The sequence below is a fragment of the Schistocerca gregaria genome, chromosome X, assembly GCF_023897955.1.
Source record: "Schistocerca gregaria isolate iqSchGreg1 chromosome X, iqSchGreg1.2, whole genome shotgun sequence".
NCBI classification, from domain to species: Eukaryota; Metazoa; Arthropoda; class Insecta; order Orthoptera; family Acrididae; genus Schistocerca; species Schistocerca gregaria.
In genome coordinates this window covers 167551170-167568335 of record NC_064931.1, presented here as the reverse complement: position 1 = coordinate 167568335, position 17166 = coordinate 167551170, and the positions used below count along the sequence as shown (strand labels likewise).

Here is a 17166-nt window from a genome sequence, read left to right as displayed (position 1 = left end):
TGGAAACAGTCATAGCCATTAAGTATCTGGGTATATACCTGTCGAGTTGTTTAAACTTTAACTACCACATAAAACTAATCGTAGGAGGGACAGATGCCAGACTAAGATTCATTGAAGCAATCTTCAGGCAGGGTAGATAACCAACGAGGGAGATAACATACAAAACTATTTCAGTCGTTACTCGAGTGTTGCTCCCCGGCCTGTAGTATACAGAGAAGTTGCAGCATTAGAAAATTGCAGCGAAATGCAGAAAGATCTGCAGCGGATAGGCATTTGGTGCAGGGAGTGGCAACTGACCCTTACCATAGACAAATGTAATGTATTGCGAATACATAGAAAGAAGGATCCTTTGTTGTATGATTACATGATAGCGGGACAAACACTGGTAGCGGTTAATTCTGTAAAATATCTGGGAGTATGCGTACAGAACGATTTGAAGTGGAATGATCATATAAAATTAATTGTTGGTAAGGCTAGTACCAGGTTGAGATTCATTGGGAGAGTTCTTAGAAAATGCAGTCCATCAACAAAGGAGGTGGCTTACAAAACACTCGTTCGATCTATACTTGAGTATTGCTCATGAGTGTGGGATCCATACCAGGTCGGGTTGACAGAGGAGATAGAGAAGATCCAAAGAAGAGCAGCGCGTTTCGTCACAGGGTTCTTTGGTAAGCGTGATAGTGTTACGGAGATATTTAGCAAACTCAAGTGGCACACTCTGCAAGAGAGGTGCTCTGCATCGCGGTATAGCTTGCTGTCCAGGTTCGAAAGGGTGCGTTTCTGGATGAGGTATCGAATATATTCCTTCCCCCTACTTATACCTCCCGGGGGCAACGGCCTTGCCGCAGTAGATACACCGGTTCCCGTCAGATCACCGAAGTTAAGCGCTGTCGGGCGTGGCCGGCACTTGGATGGGTGACCATCAGGGCCACCATGCGCTGTTGTCATTTTTCGGGGTGCACTCATCCTCGTGATGCCAATTGAGGAGCTACTTGACCGAATAGTAGTGGCTCCGGTCAAAGAAAACCATCGTAACGACCGGGAAAGCGGTGTGCTAACCACACGCTCCTCCTCTCCGCATCCTTAGCTGAGGATGACACGACGGTCAGATGGTCCCGATTGGCCACTTGTGACCTGAAGACGGAGTGCTTATACCTCCCGAGGAGATCACGAATGTAAAATTAGAGAGATTCGAGCGCCCACGGAGGCTTTCCGGCAGTCGTTCTTAGCGCGAACCATACGCGACTGGAACAGGAAAGGGAGGCAATGACAGTGGCACGTAAAGGTGGCTTGCTGAGTATAAATGTAGATGTAGATGAACTTAACCAGTTAGGACTGATAGAGTCGTAAAAAATATCAAATGACGAGCTGTGCGTTTTGTTAAGGATTCGTTTTGTAAATGCAAAAGTGCCACAGGGATGGTGATCCAACTCCGCTAACAGACGTTACACTAGAGGCGTTGTGCGTCTCAGCATGGTTTCCTTGTTGAAATTGAGAGAGCAAACATTCCTTGATGGTTCAGTTACCATACTGCTTTCTTTTACATGTATTTGGCGCAAATACCATACAGGAAAAAATTAGGGATATTCCTGATAGCATATGGTCTTATCAACAGCGATATTCCGGAGCACCGTTCTCGAATGGACTGCAAACGTCAACCTGAAGCTTGGTGTCTACTTTCTGTACCTGTCTTCCAGAAACAATGTCTCTCATAACTGTTGATAAACCTTTTGCCGCTTTTTAAATATTTTGTACTATGTACTTATGATTTCATATCGAGGAACGCTTGACCCAACATTGCACCACAGTTTCTATTCTTCCTAAGGCCTGACACATCCATTAAAACATCAAATCACGCTATGCCTCAGTAATGGTGTTATGTACACAGTCAAAAAGTATGTTGTCGTGAGAAAGACATCATCTAAACAGCTTTGGACGAGCACAATTGGTAATGAATGCTCACCAACTCATTGTATTTGCATGTCATCTTAATATTGATGAACTACTGAGTTAGAGGTGGCTGCTACGTTGGAGACTCGTAGGCGAACGGAATACTTCAGTGCAGCAAATAATCGTCACGGTATAGGACTTTGCCCATTACACCATCCCCGAAGATGTTTGTGTGCTTACTTTTCGTAGTCCTCTCCCACCCCCTCCCTCCCCCCAAGCAAAAAGGAAATCAAAGGACTTACCTAGATTCGGACAAAATCACTGCCACCAAAATCATTGTCCTTGTTTAATATCGTGAGAAGGGTCGTCGTTGGCTAGTTGGGATTGCAAGAAAGGATAGACACGTTACAGTGTTTTCAGCAATGGAGAACAGCTACATGTGACAAGCCACCGGCAAACCGTCTTGTACAACAAAAGCCACAATGAGTCACGAATATCTCCGCTTTCTGAACGTCACGGTGCGACTAAACATCACCGGCCGAGGGGAGTGTTGAATGCAGCAGCTCCTGCCTAGTTAACTCGTGAAAAGGTGCTTGCACCACGCGTCTGTCGTTCGGACAACATTTACATCTCACTGGCAACGCGCTTTACGTAGGAGTCTTTTCAATCAAATCTAGCCTCAAATATCTTTGTTACTGGTTTCAAGTCCGCAGCCTGTTATTGCAACAGATAGCAGTTAGATTAAACGTGATCACATACTGTGATTGCCTACACGAGTTGTGGATATATTTTTCCAATTTATTTCGGCGTTTCGTATCGTATCAAAGCAAATGACAAATATCCCATATCAAAAGAAGAAATATTCGAAACAATTCGTCACAAATTCCTAGAAAAACGTACATCGTGACGTGTGCTTATAATTACCGACAGTGTAGGATGGTGCGCATACTTCGTATTTTCTTGTTTTATGTGGACGAGAGAGGGAGGTACTCAGGCAAGCGTTCTCACGAGAGTAACTGTTCCTGCTCCTTCGGCTCACAGGAGCTGTAACAAGATTCAGCTGCAGCCACCGATATTTTGGAGACATAGACTTACTACACACAATACACTGAGTGTATTAACTCTTGTCCCAATATACTGACTGAAAACGAAAATTGAATTGACCGATGACGACGCAACAGGGAACAAAGATTAGCATGGTGCAGTATGGACGAAGGTCGTCTGGGCTGAAGAGTTGCGGTGTATGGCTGTAGCAAACAGTCATGGCAAGGTACTTTTGCCAGAAAAATAGGAATAATTCCTGTTCTTGGAAATGGGGGGGGGGGTTAAATTCACATGTGCGGTGGTACTCTAGCATTGCAAATATTATCATGGAATGAAACTGAATCTCTCGCATATTTTATGTTAATCAAAATATCCACGAGTGTACTGCCGGTCTACAGTGTCCAACGGGCGCAATATTTCGGCGATCATACATGTCGCCATCACCAGGTGAACTGACGGACTGAGCTCCTGTGAACGTGCCGGCACGGAGATCCGTACGCTATTGCTGCTCAGGGATCTCCGTGCCGGCACGTTCACAGGAGCTCAGTCCGTCAGTTCACCTGATGATGGCGACATGTATGATCGCCGAAATATTGTGCCCGTTGGACACTGTAGACCGGCAGTAGATCCGTGGATATTTTGATTATCAAATACGCTGGGAGAAACTCAGGAATCACATATTTTATGTTGTCCTCAAATTCCAATAATCCATTGATGTATTGGGTTGGTGAATAAGTTTGTAGCGTTTTTCTAGAATATTAACGAACACGACAGATATGAATAACAGAGACTTTAGTCATCAATAATATATTCTCTTTCCCTATGTACAAAAGTCTTCCAACGCTGAGGTCACTTTACGATTCCGCGATTGTAGAAATCACATGGTTTTGAGGCGAAGAACTCGTCGAGCCGTGTTCGGAGCGCAGTTTCATCCGGAAATCAAGTTCCTTGAAGGATGTTCGATAGAGAGCAGAAATGGTGAGACTCTGAGGGCGCAAAATCAGGTGAATAAGGTGTGTGGTTTTTTTTATCAGTCTAGCAGAATGCGGGCGGGCGTTATCGTGGAGTAGCATCACTTCACACAGTCTTCCTGGTCATGTTTCCCGGATTGCATCTGTAACACTTCTCAGTCGTAGACGATAAATGCCAGCAGTGGTGGTTACATTTCGTAGTACGCCACACCGTCGCTGTTCCACCAGATGCGTAACATTATCTTTTGTGGATGTGCGCAGATCTTTGCGCAGGGAGATGCTGCTTTGTATAGACTCAACCATTCTTTTCTTTTGTTTATGTTAGTATAAAGACACCATTTCTCATCACCAGTAACAATACATGATAGGAATGGTCGGTGTTGTTCACGAGCCATTTGATGACGAGCAAGCAGAGATGCACATATGGCCACACACTGCTTTTTGTGTGTGGTGTGCGTACTGTAAGACCTTCGGTACACACACCATTAGATTATTTGACTTGTCACTCTAACGAAGTAGGCGAGTGTAAGCAATATGTCTACTGGTCTTATCATGTCGTGTTTATCTTCTGCCGTTAGGTCAGACGATAGAAATGCCACTTGCACGTTTAGAGTAGCAGATTGACGGTGACGAACTTTAAACAGAACTTGATTAATTTTCACACAGATTTATTAAAATAATAACAAGCATAAACCTTATGTAGCTTGATTCTGGAAGCTATTTACAATTGATAATCTGAAGTTCCTTTGGTCTTAGTACGTTAATCTTATTCTCACATATCTCTGATACTCGACAGTGTCTATACATTTATCTTCATGGCTATGTACAGGAATATGGCAATCTTATTAGGCGCAGACTGAAACTTGACTATAGACTGGTACAGACAAATGTAGACTGACTGATCGGAGGTCTGTACACTCGTTGTAATACCTCGCGCGTTCAGGTATCACTGCACGACTGTGATCCGCGAGGAGAAAACGTTCTATGTTAGCAGCAATCTCATTGGCTGCGTTACATATTAATACACGGATTGGCTTTGGCTTAGAGCATGCGGTACCCACAAAAACGATTTTTGAGCCTCCCCATTGCATGCAAATGTCGAACAATGCTGGAATGATCATAGTTCATTCATCTGCCAATTTTTGAGTACATTGACGTATATCAATGCGGATTAATGCGTTTAAACAATCCTCATGAAACCCCGAAGGGCTTCGTGAACGTGGAAAGTCACTAATGCCAAAACGATCCTCCTTAAAACGAGAAAACCATCTTCTTGCCATGCTCTGTCGAATGGCATTATCCTCATACAATGTGCACATGTTTCTGGGTACCTCTGCTGCTGTCACCGCTCTATTGAACTCAAACAGAAGAATATGTCGGAAATGTTCCGATTTCTCCACTTGCCACTCCATTTCTGACGTCCACAGCTCTACTCACTATCTGAAAATGAGGAAATGACAATACGTAAACTCAAATAGCAACAGCGAACTACAAACAAAACCCATAGCAACTGGAATACCAACATGCAAAACATAAACGCTACGAACATATGGATCAACCTATTATATCCAACAAGACAATTTACTACCGCTTCATTCCCGATCTGTGTCAGACCATTTAGACAGACCTCTGCAAATAAGACGACATTTGCCCGGCCTCTAAGGGCATCTGACGAGAACATATATACAAGATGACGTAAGGCAGCACCGATTTTAAAGTTTTGACTATAAGAAAAAGATGGATTCATGTTTGTCTCTTCAGAAATTAACTTGCACTCGAATGACGACTGCTAATAATTTCTCCTATAACTTCTCAATTATACTTTTGATATCCGGAAACACGTAAGTAAATTATTCTCTCTTTTTTTTTAAAAGTCAGCTTCATAGTAACATGTTCGATCTTTCCATTGCTGAAATCTACACGTGTAATCATGTAACAGCCAAGAGTGATATATCCAGAATGAGATTTTCACTCTGCAGCGGAGTGTGCGCTGATATGAAACTTCCTGGCAGATTAAAACTGTGTGCCCGACCAAGACTCGAACTCGGGACCTTTGCCTTTCGCGGGCAAGTGCTCTACCATCTGAGCTACCGAAGCACGACTCACGCCCGGTACTCACAGCTTTACTTCTGCCAGTATCCGTCTCCTACCTTCCAAACTTTACAGAAGCTCTCCTGCGAAACTTGCAGAACTAGCACTCCTGAAAGAAAGGATATTGCGGAGACATGGCTTAGCCACAGCCTAGGGGATGTTTCCAGAATGAGATTTTCACTCTGCAGCGGAGTGTGCGCTGATATGAAACTTCCTGGCAGATTAAAACTGTGTGCCCGACCGAGACTCGAACTCGGGACCTTTGCCTTTCGCGGGCAAGTGCTCTACCATCTGAGCTACCGAAGCACGACTCACGCCCGGTACTCACAGCTTTACTTCTGCCAGTATCCGTCTCCTACCTTCCAAACTTTACAGAAGCTCTCCTGCGAAACTTGCAGAACTAGCACTCCTGAAAGAAAGGATATTGCGGAGACATGGCTTAGCCACAGCCTAGGGGATGTTTCCAGAATGATATTCAAGAGTGATATAATCATTTCGGTCTTTAGTTATTTACTAGAAGCTCGCACCCAGTTTAAATATTGGTCCTTAGATAATGAGCACTGCCTTAAGTTGGACAAAGGTTGACCGAGGAGTCAGCTGTGCTTCCCCTAAGAAACACTGCTAGCATATACCTGACGTGATTTAAACTTTATATTTTTGAGGAAGCGTATTATGCATGAGTAACATGTCAGGGTTCTCGACGATCAGCAAGAAGTTGAGAATGGAAGATTGACGATAGCAGACTATTTAATTGGTTAACGTTATTTAGTAGATCCGAATGAAAAAGATTAAGTTAGTTTCGATACATGTAGCATTCACAGTACTTCACAATACTCCGATTTTTCTGAGAAATAAGCTTTTTCGTCGATTGCTGTTGTTTATTGTAGTTACATTCACCATTGTAGTTACATTGTAGATACATTCACCTGCTCCGACACTTTTTTACTGCTCTCGTTGTGGACCATTCGACTTTGTTAAAGAACCACCGCACGAAACAGATATATGCCTTGTCATAAGCCCTTTGCCCCGACAAATTCAGAGGAAAATATTTGTTCCACTGCTAGGATTTGAAGTAGCATCAATGGATCTATCGACTGAGTACAACATTGTTTCTGACAGTTAGCGAACGGGCTCTGTTCTGGACGATAAACTCTAAGCCAACAAACAAACAATAAAACAAAGATTACAAAGTACTGACACAGTGTTACTTTGAACAAGACCATACGATGCTGCAACAAGACCGATTCTAAATCTACATCTACATCCCGCAAGCCACCCAACGGTGTGTGGCGGAGGGCACTTTATGTGCCACCGTCATTACCTCACTTTCCTGTTCCAGTCGCGTATGGTTCGCGGGAAGAACGACTGTCTGAAAGCCTCCGTGCGCGCTCGAATCTCTCTAATTTTACATTCGTGATCTCCTCGGGAGGTATAAGTAGGGGAAAGCAATATATTCGATACCTCATCCAGAAACGCACCCTCTCGAAACCTGGCGAGCAAGCTACACCGCGATGCAGAGCGCCTCTCTTTGCAGAGTCTGCCACTTGAGTTTGTTAAACATCTCCGTAACGCTATCACGGTTACCAAATAATCGTACAATAAAGGATCCTTCTTTCTATGTATTCGCAATACATTACATTTGTCTATGTTAAGGGTCAGTGGCCACTCCGTGCACCAAGTGCCTATCCGCTGAAGAGCTTCCTGCATTTCGCTACAATTTTCTAATGCTGCAACTTCTCTGTATACAACAGCATCATCCGCGAAAAGCCGCATGGAACTTCCGACACTATCTACTAGGTCTCGAACAGCAAGCCGTCGCAAACAAATGAACCCAATGCGGCGGGCCACGGATAGCGGAATAGTAAGTGTCTGTGCCACATGGGGGATACGTGACGCCAAATATAAATTTACACATTGTGCCCGTTGCAGAAGGTCGAGGGCTCGTACACGGTGATCTAAGAGCCCAGCTCGTATTGGCACAGTAGGTGCCGGCAGTTGACGGCAATCGTGAGCCACAGATCACTAGCGAAATCGAGTTATAAGCATCGTATAGTATTAGGTGCACGCAAAGGGGCAACGCTGTCCACAGGGCTGCCACGGTCGCAGGTTCGAATCCTGCCTCGGGCATGGATGTGTGTGATGTCCTTAGGTTAGTTAGGTTTAAGTAGTTCTAAGTTCTAGGGGACTAATGACCACAGCAGTTGAGTCCCATAGTGCTCAGAGCCATTTTTTTGTCCACAGGGAGCCCCACACCTATAGCCATGGCGCTCGATTTGAGGACGTTAAGGCAGTTACCAAAGGTTTCACCGTAGGTGGTAACCCACGCCAGTGTCTCCCTGACCTCTGCATAAGCAGTGCTGCTGAATGCATAGTCACAGAGAGGCTTTGAGGAAGGCCGCAGAACAACGGAACCATGGCGAAAGCATACAACGGTGCAGAGAGCGGGCAGCCTTGACGCAGTTCGACGGATCGAGATGGGAGGAGTGAGATGGCCATTGCAGAGTACACGAGAAGTAGCTCCACGAAGGAGACGCATTACGACGTCGACGGTAGCATCAGGGTAGCCCATATTGCGGAGCACCTCTTCCAGGTAGTCGTGATCGACCCGATCGAACGCCTGGCTGAAGTGAAGAGCTGCCAAAAGTCCAGGCATACGACGAGCGTCAGCAAGAGCGATTATGACACGATAGCGACAGAGGCCAGTGCGGATGTTATTGACACCTCCTAAAGAAGTTGGGCTGGGGGAAACCACGTACCCAGCAGTCCGTTTAAGCCGCGCAGCTAACAGCCGCTGTTGAGTAACGTCAAGCGGCGGTAATCGCATATCCGTGAGGTGCCCCGAGCCTTGTGGATGGGAATGAGGAAACCATCGAGGAAACCGTCTAGAATCGGCACGAAACGTGACATAAGGTCGTGACAAATTTCCGTCCACACTGGCGTCAGAAGGGAACGACATGTCCGATAAAACCCCAATGAGAGGCCGTCAGGGCCAGGGGACCTGTTCGTAGAATCCGCTTGAATAGCATCGTGGACTTCGTCCCCTGTGACGTTAGCAAGCATATCCATCGTCGCATCCACGGAAACTGAGCCGAAGGAGAGTCTGCAGACCGTCGCGTTGTTGGTAGGGTGGTGACATCGTTCGGAGTACAGCATAAAATAAAGTGCATGGAGTGCAGACACTATATCCCGTTGGGTATCATAAGGCCGCCCTTCATCACTTCGAAATAGTTCAAATCGCTCTTCTGAGGTCATCAGTCCCCTTAAAACTACTTAAACCTAACTAACCTAAGGACATCACACACATTTATGCCGAGGCAGGATTCGAACCTGCGAGCGTAGCGGTCGCGCGGCTCCAGACTGTAGCGCCTAGAACCGCTCGGCCACTCCTGCCGGCATCATCAGTCGTAAGAACATTAATTGAAGTCCTCCTAGGCTGCAGTGCTCTGCTATGACATAGTACATAGATGGACGCTCTTGCACTAACCCGTCGTGTATGCGCCCTGATCACAGCTCCCCCAAGGTGGCGGTGATACAGGGATGTGAGCCGTGTCTTGGCACGATTCACCATGGCCTGGCACTCTGGCGAATACGGCATCACAGTACACTCAGGGAGAACGGTGAATTAGAATTACTGAGTTCGTTGCCGCAGTGCCGCAACCACCCTTCCGCAACCTATCAAGGCCTTGCGTAGGGCAGGCTATGCACAGAGCACCCACCGAGACAGGGCAGACTAATAGGTAGCGCAGCGTCGACGACAAGCTGTCAACGTGACCTCGATGAGCTGCCAGCAGTCGGGTGAAGTGGATCGTGTTCAGTTTCCAAAGTCCACGACTGCACTACACCCTTTAACGGCAGAGATTAATGGCGCAGATATGTGTCATGGTCAGGCTTCAGGCCAGCTTGCGTGACCGAGCCGTTCTAGGCGCTACATTCTGGAACCGTGCAACCGCTAAGGTCGCAGGTTCGAATCCTGCCTCAGGCATGGATGTGTGTGATGTCCTTAGGTTAGTTAGGTTTAATTAGTTCTAAGTTCTAAGGGACTGATGACCTCAGAAGTTAAGTCCCATAGTGATCAGAGCCATCTGAACCATTTTCTTCAGGCTTCACCAGCCTGCAGCTCGCTGACAATATCGCGGGAGATTTAAACACGATCGAGGCGGCTGGAAGCATGGCTGGTGAAATGCGTAAACCCTGCATGACCGCCATGAGCGTGCTCCCAATAATTCACAAGGCTGAGGTGCTGGAGAAGTGATGCTAACGCCACGCATGGAGAGTGACGTGGTAGTTGGCTTTTGGGTGCCTGGATACAGTTGAAATCGCCTCACATGATCAACGCATACTGCCGACTCAGGAAAAGAGACATGACTGGCTCTGAGAAGAAAGTGTTTCGTTCACGGCAGCGACCCGAACTAGATGGAGAATAGATACTGACGATCCTGACGCCACTAAACCTCTGGCATCAGGCAACTAGGCAACTGCATCAGTGAGGACACCATCACGTAAGAAGGTCACCACCCCACTACCAGTTGGGGTGTGCAGCCCAACCTGTGGATGGTTTTTAAGGCGGTTTTCCATCTGCCTCGGCGAATGCAGGCTGGTTCCCCTTATTCCGCCTCAGTTACACTATGTCGGCGATTGCTGCATAAACACTTTCTCCACGTATGCGTTCACCATAATTACTCTACCATGCGAACATTGGGGTTACACTCGTCTGGAATGAGAAGTTCCCGGGTTGGTGAGAGGGAGGAGGGGGGAGGAGGGAGAGGTGGAGGGGATGGAGGTCGACAGGATAACCGTTGGTTCGGTGTGGGGCGGCGGTGGGGTGAGTGGACTGCTGTAGCCTGTCGTGGGGTTGAGCAACGCTGAGGGCTACGGCGGGACGAAGCCTCTCCGTCGTTTCTATGTCCCCAGTTCAATAAATACATACATACATACAGATTCAGAGGGGGCGCAGCAGGCAGCAGCGGCGCAGACGCGTAAGATGGGTGCAACACATTGGGTGCCGCAGGAAGAGCGACGTTTCCGACGGCGCCTGACCATTCTACGTCCGAGACATTCAGAACGGAGATGGCCTTCCCGGCCACAACCTGAACAGGTGCGCGGCTGCCCATCGTACAAGACGACAGCTCTGCAGCCGGCAATAACGAAGGAGGAAGGTACGTGTTTCCATAGTTCAATTTTTATCTGACGGACACCACTGAGGACGCGGTATGTATCCAACGTCTTCCAAGTTTCAGCAACGAGACTGACGACGTTGCTCTAAGGTTTAAAGGCGGCCACCACAACGTCCGACGGTATCTCAAACGGGAGCTCGAAAACCCGCAACGTTCGGAGACTGTGATCATCCACGACAGTCCCTATGTGTCCGTCAGAGTATCGGAAATGGAAATGAGCGTACGGCATTGTGGACTGGGAGTCCCCCATTCGGGGAAGTTCGGCCGCCGAGGGCAAGTACTTATTGCATTCGACGCCACATTGGGCAACTTGAGCGTCGGAGATGAGGATGAAATGACAATGAGGACAACGCAACACCCAGTCCCTGAGTGGAGAAAATCACCTGCCCCAGCCAGGAATCGAACCCTGGCCTGACCACTCAGCTAACTGGGGCGCACGGAGTATGGGAACTTGAGAGCATTAGCATGGGGCCGCACAACGTCGGCGCATAGCTCGTCATTCGCCAGCTTTAAGTACACAGCAGTACTAAGGATCGAGAAATGAATTCCGAGAACATCTTGTGGCAGGAGACGCATTTCATCCCGTTTGAAACGTTCTATATTTCATACGCCTTCGGTCGTTCGTGATCCAAAGGAAAAGTTAATTTAATTGTGGCTTGGCGGTAAGAAAACGCCATGATGGTCGTTGAAGACGGACTCTGACACAAGCAGCTCAACAGGCGAGACGCAAACAAGCCGTGCGCGCCTCACCACTGCCGAAGGCAAACTTTTGACCAACAGGATCTCAGACCTCTGGCACCTACTACAGATACATCAGTTACATAACAGACGCGTAAAATTTCTCTTACAATTTTCTCGGAATTGCCAGAGTAGTGCACCTTCCTACGTGCACACTATGTTGTTTTAATGGCCTACTAATGGTGTACAAAGTTTGAAGTAAATCTGTGATCCAAAGTCGTTGCCTACCCAGAGATATGACACTGTTACTGCCTGACGAACTGTTGTTGTTTTGTCTGTGTCAGCGAATGACTGATGTCATGTTTCTCCTACTCATTGAGTTGTATTAAAACAGCCTTAATTTAATTTCGTATTCCTTACTACAGACCATATACCACATTTCAAGATGACCGAATCTAAAACGCACACATGAATCAGTCTGAAATTTACACCAGAGCAGCAGATCGGTACGACACATACACGCCCATGAGCTGTCAGTAGTGGAAGACAAACAACAAAACTTCCCCCTCCCGTATCTGGGAGCCCCAATTGGCATTACTGTCTCTGCCTCTGAGGTGAGCGACCACCTATACTTAGCTCACGGGCTCATTCTCCAATATCACTTAAAATCAAACACATCTTAAAATATTACTGTCTCTGCAAGTATTTTTGTCTGTTACTTACAAGGGAACGTCACCATCGCACCCTCCTCAGATTCAGTTATAAATTGGCGCAGTGGATATGCCTTGAAAAATTGAACACATATCAATCGCGAAAACAGGAAGAAGTTGTGTGGAACTATGAAAAAATAAGCAAAATATACAAACTGAGTAGTTCATGCGCAAGATAAGCAACATCAAGGATAGTGTGAGTTCGAGAGGGCCGTGGCCCCGTGATTAGCGTGAGCAGCTGCGGAACGAGAGGTCCTAGGTTCAAGTATTCCCTCAAGTTAAAAGTTTACTTTCTTTATTTTCGCAAAGTTATGATCTGTCCGTTCGTTCATTGACGTCTCTGTTCACTGTAATAAGTTTAATGTCTGTGTTCCGCGACCGCACCGGAAAAACGTGTGATTTGTAGACGAAAGGACGTGCCTCTCCAATGGGCACCGAAAACATTTGATCGCAAGGTCATAGGTCAACCGATTCCTCCACAGGAAATCACGTCTGATATATTCTATACGACACTGGTGACGGCATGTGCGTCACATGACAGGAATATGTTGTCGATCCACCTAACTTGTACACTTGGCGAATGGGTAAAAAGATTCTTCTACCATGCCCGATTTAGGTTTTCTTGTGGATGTGATAATCATAAATTAAATAAAAAAATTAAACTTTCCACTCGAAGGAAGACTTGAACCAAGGACCTCTCATTCCGCAGCTGCTCACGCCAACCACGGGACCACGTCGCTCCTGAGCTCACACTATCCTTGATGTTGCCTGTCTTGTGCATGAACTACTCAGTTTGTATATTTTGCTTATTTTTTTTCATAGTTCCACACAACTTCTTCCTGTTTTTTCGATTGATCTGTGTTCAGTTTTTCAAGGCCTATCCACTGTGCCAATTTATAACTAAATCTGAAGGGGGTGCGATGGGGATGTTCCCTTGTTAGTAGGAAAATTATACTTTAAGAAGCTCTTAACGTTAGATGACATTTCATTGTTCGGCTGTTAGTTACTAGACACACATTATTATCGGAAACAGCTGACAAGGGAAATTCCCCATCACATAGCCTCAGATTTAGTGGTAAGATGGCCCAGTGGATATCCGGTCAAAAACTGAAATCAGATCCAGCAAGAAAACAGGGAGAAGGTGTACTGAACTGTGAAAAAAAGAAGAAAAATCGAAACAGCGTACGGTCCAAGATCAAGATGTAACATCGAGCGCACTCGAATAGCAACGGCGTCGTTGTTGTATGGTCACAGTGTTGGACTGTAGAGGGGGATATTCGTGCTCAAATCACCCTTATGTCCATTTTCTTTTTCACAAACTGTCCCGTCGGTCATTGCCGTTCCTCACATGCGACTTCTAATCAAGCTGCGGACCTATGGGGTATTGTCTCAGCTGTGCGACTGGATTCGTGATTTCCTGTCAGGAAGGCCGCAGTTCGTAGTAATAGACGGCAAATCATCGAGTAAAACTGAAGTGATATCAGGTGTTCCCCAGGGAAGCGTCCTGTGACCTCTGCTGTTCCTCATCTATTTAAATGACCTGGGTGACACTCTGAGCAGTTCTCTTAGGTTGTTCGCAGATGACGCTGTAATTTACCGTGTAGGAAGGTCATCCGAAGACCAGTATCAGTTGCAAAGCGATTTAGATTGCTGTATGATGTGGCAGGTGGCAATTGACGCTAAATAACGAAAAGTGTGAGGTGATCCACATGAGTCCCAAAAGAAATCCGTTGGAATTCGGTTACTCGATAAATAGTACAATTCTCAAGGCTTTCAGTTCAACTAAGTACCTGGGTGTAAAAATTACGAACAACTTCAATTGGGAAGACCACATAGATAATATTGTGGAGAAGGCGAGCCAAAGGTTGCGTTTCGTTGGCAGGACACTTAGAAGATGCAACAAGTCCACTAAAGAGACAGCTTACACTACACTCGTTCGTCCTCTGTTAGAATATTGCTTCGCGGTGTGGGATCCTTACCAGGTGGGTTTGACGGAGGTCATCGAAAGGGTGCAAAAACATGGCAGCTAGTTTTGTATTATCACGTAATAGGGGAGAGAGTGTGGCAGGTATGATACGCGAGTTGGAATGGAAGTCATTAAAGCAAAGACGTTTTTCGTCGCGGTGAGATCTATTTACGAAATTTCAGTCACCAAATTTCTCTTCCGAATGCTAAAATATTTTGTTGAGCCCAACCTACATAAGTAGGAATGATCATCAAAATAAAATAAGAGAAACCCTCTGCCAAGCACTTAAATGTGAATTGCAGAGTAATCATGTAGATGTAGATGTAGAAATGTCTGTTCGATGTATTCAATTTTGTGTCTGTGTCGTGGTGTAACGTCCGTTTACAACAGCGAGGTGCAAGGAAGAGACAACCAGATGTACGTACCTCGTAGTTGTCCCACGCACGTACCACATGTTATGGCTCTTGCGTTCCGTTTTGGGAATTTTAACTTTGAATTTCTTTGCTGTTACATAGTTCACAACCGTTTATTTATTGTTTTCATTTCTGTGAGAGGTCTATTCGCCATCTTGCCTGCTCGGACTGTTCATCACATTTACTTGCGACGGTAATATATTCTTACCACATGATTCATATTCTGTAACCAATGTACAGTACACTTGTGAAGACTATAGAAGGAGAACAGGCACGTCAATGGCAGGAAGGAAAGTTCATAATTTTATGAAAGAGAAATTTGGCGTACCGTCGACATTTGACCCTCTTTGCATTCCAACACCGTGACCACATAACCACGACCCTATGATTGGTGCAACTCATTTGATGTACGTCTTCAGCTTGGACTGTTCGGTGTTTCTATCCTGCTTTTTTCACAGTTCAGTGTACCTTCTTCCTGTTTTCATGCTTGATCTGTCTTCAGTTTTTAACGGGATATCCACTGGGCCATTTTACCACTAAATCTGAGAGAGGGTGCGATGGGGAGTTCCCTTTGTGAGAACCGCGGGCTTCACGAAGACTTATTTAGGACCACACGCAGCCTAGGGGCTGCAAAAGGACGGGCACTGCTATAGGTGACCGTTGGCAGGTTACGAAGAACATACATAATTTGACATGGCAAGAAACAAAACAACACTCATGCTGAGGACTGGATTGTCGAAGTTTCTGTGTAGACTTATTTCACACTATTTTTCACGCAGATGGTTGCAACGACTTCTGTCGCCACTCTATAAGAGAAAGTGCATATGAGGACAAGGTGAATTTTCCCGCCTGGTATGAAACACTGTACAAAAATGCACTTGTTTCTCCATGTAGATCACTTTTAGGGCAATGTACTTCACCCAACAGTTTTACAGTGAGTAGTATTCAACTCTGAAAAGTTATAAAAAACCATATGGTGCTGTCATAACTTCTTAAATGGACTCAAAACATTTCCTAACACAGCTTTTCTTATTAGGTACTAAATCTAGTGAACAGGGCGGGTGTTTCATTAATTTTTACTCCGAAACACTCAGTTTTTCCGTGTTTAAGCATCTTGGTAGACAGATGTGTTGTCTTCAAGAGAGGTGATTACTTATTTTTTCTTTTGCAATACAGGACCATGCCCATAGTTTCTATCCGTTCACTGGGTCAGGAAGGCTTGTGTGTAGGCTTCTTATCCTTTGGAAGTTAGTCGACAACAGGAATATTTTTTCATCGCTCGAAACAGTTGCCATAACCTTTATGGAAGACCAAATAGGCTCACCATTTCTGTGATGATGCCATTGGCTTCCACAAACTGCACTGAGTGTTGTCTAATTTCTCGCTGCACAGGCTGGCTCACGTCTCATCTGTGGTAGCTAAGCTGTACACAAAATAAATCAGTCTGGCGTTTTTGGTAATAAGTATGCTACCGGTTGATTTTTTATGATTTATTCAACCATGAACATATTTTAGAGCCACTGCAGGCTCATCTTCAGATGGAGGTGTTACAGAAACATTATCTTGTGGACCAAGTGTAGCTAGATCCAGTGCTGGTGTTTCTGGCGGAAATCACGGAAATTTAGTAATCGGTGACGAAACATTTACGAATCCGAAAGTTTTTTAGGTTTTGGGTACTTACAGTGCACTGCCTTGTGGTATTCGCATCATATTGCTTCTTATAACGTGCATTATTACGCTATGATTCAAATAACCACAGTATGTAGCTACACTTGGTTTTACACTGGCTCAAACATTCGATGTTTTTACAAAGAACACAGATATGACAGATACTGCACTTTCACTACATAATAGTCTTTGTCAAGAGATGCATTGTATTATCATACAAATATTACTAGTACGCGTTTTACATTTCAGTGTATGTTGCTAGCTGCTTACAAAAGGTAAACAGCTAGAGGTGAATATTTAATACATAATTTAAACTTTTTGTAAGTTCCAGAATACCATAGTCGTTACACACCAAGAAGAAAAAATATTTTTGCAGGAAGATAAATTATTGTCATTTTTAATTTTATTTATTTATTTATTTTTTGTGCCAGGAAATTCTGGAAGAAAAGGCTTTGCGTTGCCTAAGTCATCTCTAGTTTAAAACATAAGTTTAAATCACAGTCGCAGTTCGTCATCCACAACGGATATACTGAAATAAGTCTTTTTGAAAACGGTCCAAAC

General features: G+C 45.3%; 1 pseudogene; it reads left to right on the top strand.

The window, feature by feature from the left end:
• Window positions 1–829: 829 nt before the first annotated feature.
• Window positions 830–947, top strand: LOC126299627 (5S ribosomal RNA; annotated as a pseudogene).
• The last annotated feature ends 16219 nt before the right edge of the window (window positions 948–17166 follow it).